The 2500-nt window shown below is 67.1% G+C and overlaps 1 non-coding gene across 1 annotated transcript in view; it reads right to left on the reverse strand.

Annotated features, from left to right (window-relative positions):
- The window catches only part of LOC147126085 (18S ribosomal RNA), a 1891-nt gene extending 1622 nt beyond the window's left edge, over nt 1–269 (reverse strand). The window contains exon 1 of the ribosomal RNA XR_015085048.1: nt 1–269. This exon is cut by the window's left edge and continues 1622 nt beyond it. This is a non-coding gene — a ribosomal RNA (18S ribosomal RNA).
- Between the last annotated feature and the right edge of the window lie 2231 nt (nt 270–2500).

Here is a 2500-nt window from a genome sequence, read left to right on the forward strand (position 1 = left end):
CCCCCCGGAGGAGGGGACCCTGCCCCGCGGGGCCGGGCCCGCGTGGGTTTTGGGTCTGATAAATGCGCGCGTCCCCGGGGGTCGGCGCTCGTCTGCATGTATTAGCTCTAGAATTGCCACAGTTATCCAAGTAACGGCTGGAGCGATCAAAGGAACCATAACTGATTTAATGAGCCGTTCGCAGTTTCACTGTACGGGCCGTGTGTACTTAGACTTGCATGGCTTAATCTTTGAGACAAGCATATGCTACTGGCAGGATCAACCAGGTAGCCTCGGGCCGGGAGGGAGCGGCGGGCCACCCCCGCGGCGGTTCGCCCGCGCCGGCGTCGGGCCCCGCCCGGAACGGGGCAGGGGCCGCGCGCGGACGCCCGCTCGCGTGGGGGAGGGCGCGCGCCGTCCCTTCGGTAGGTGGGCTGGAGCCGCCTTAGCGGGCGTAGGACGGGGGCCTCCTCGCGGGAAGCCCCGCCGCCGCCGCGCTAGGGGAAAGGGTTTGAGAAACGATGCGTTAGCCGGAAGGCCCGCCGGCAAGGCGACCGTCCCGCTGCTGGGGCGGGGAGGGGCCGCGGACGAGCGGCGGGCTCCGTGGTAGGACTGCTGAGATCGGTGGGTCGCCTCGGCCTCGCTGCCGTACGGTCGCGCCGGGGTTGGCCGCGGGCCAAGCTCGCGAAGTAGCCCCGGCGCTGGAGAGCGACCCGCTGGCCGGAGGAACCGTCCGCCCGAGCGACCGGCGCGAGGCCGGTGCCGGCGGGGGCCCTCCGATGGCGGGTCATGGTTGCCGATCGGTCGGTGGGGGAATGGAGGTGCGGTGCGTGGTGAGGAGCTCCGGGCGGGGTGGGCCTTCGCCCGGCCCGCGGAGTCCGATTGAGCGCCGCCCGGGTCGGGCGGGCCCGCTCCGTTGAGCGCACGGAGGTTGAGATAGAAAATATTGCAACACGCGGAGCTCCAGGCGGGGGGGCCCTCGCCCGGCCCGCGGAGTCCGATTGAACACCCCCCAGGTCGGGCGGGCTCGCTCCGTTGAGCGCACGGAGGTTGACATAGAAAATATTGCAACACGCGGAGCTCCAGGCGGGGGGGGCCCTCGCCCGGCCCGCGGAGTCCGATTGAACACCCCCCAGGTCGGGCGGGCTCGCTCTGTTGAGCGCACGGAGGTTGAGATAGAAAATATTGCAACACGCGGAGCTCCAGGCGGGGGGGGCCCTCGCCCGGCCCGCGGAGTCCGATTGAACACCCCCCAGGTCGGGCGGGCTCGCTCTGTTGAGCGCACGGAGGTTGAGATAGAAAATATTGCAACACGCGGAGCTCCAGGCGGGGGGGGGCCCTCGCCCGGCCCGCGGAGTCCGATTGAACACCCCCCAGGTCGGGCGGGCTCGCTCTGTTGAGCGCACGGAGGTTGACATAGAAAATATTGCAACACGCGGAGCTCCAGGCGGGGGGGGCCCTCGCCCGGCCCGCGGAGTCCGATTGAACACCCCCCAGGTCGGGCGGGCTCGCTCTGTTGAGCGCACGGAGGTTGAGATAGAAAATATTGCAACACGCGGTGCTCCAGGCGGGGGGGGCCCTCGCCCGGCCCGCGGAGTCCGATTGAACACCCCCCAGGTCGGGCAGGCTCGCTCTGTTGAGCGCATGGAGGTTGAGATAGAAAATAATCCAACACGCGGAGCTCCAGGCGGGGGGGCCCTCGCCCGGCCCGCGGAGTCCGATTGAACACCCCCCAGGTCGGGCAGGCTCGCTCTGTTGAGCGCATGGAGGTTGACATAGAAAATAATCCAACACGCGGAGCTCCAGGCGGGGGGGCCCTCGCCCGGCCCGCGGAGTCCGATTGAACACCCCCCAGGTCGGGCAGGCTCGCTCTGTTGAGCGCATGGAGGTTGACATAGAAAATAATCCAACACGTGGAGCTCCAGGCGGGGGGGCCCTCGCCCGGCCCGCGGAGTCCGATTGAACACCCCCCAGGTCGGGCAGGCTCGCTCTGTTGAGCGCATGGAGGTTGACATAGAAAATAATCCAACACGTGGAGCTCCAGGCGGGGGGGCCCTCGCCCGGCCCGCGGAGTCCGATTGAACACCCCCCAGGTCGGGCAGGCTCGCTCTGTTGAGCGCATGGAGGTTGACATAGAAAATAATCCAACACGTGGAGCTCCAGGCGGGGGGGCCCTCGCCCGGCCCGCGGAGTCCGATTGAACACCCCCCAGGTCGGGCAGGCTCGCTCTGTTGAGCGCATGGAGGTTGACATAGAAAATAATCCAACACGTGGAGCTCCAGGCGGGGGGGCCCTCTCCCCCCCCGGTGAGTCCGCTCACAGTGCCCCTATGTCGGGCAGGCTCATTGCATTGTGCGCATGGAGGTTGACTTAGAAAATATTTGAGAGTGACATGAGCTCCAGGCAGACACCGACTCATCGCCCGTGGGGTGTCCGACGAGCCCTCACCAATCTTGGATTAATGTTTGGCGAGGCTCCCCTGATCAGCTCTGGAGGTGGCAAGTTCTGAAAAAGTGGTTTC

This window comes from Filicampus tigris, unplaced genomic scaffold, assembly GCF_054856515.1.
Source record: "Filicampus tigris isolate MCC_2025a unplaced genomic scaffold, RoL_Ftig_1.0 HiC_scaffold_26, whole genome shotgun sequence".
Lineage (NCBI taxonomy): Eukaryota > Metazoa > Chordata > Actinopteri > Syngnathiformes > Syngnathidae > Filicampus > Filicampus tigris.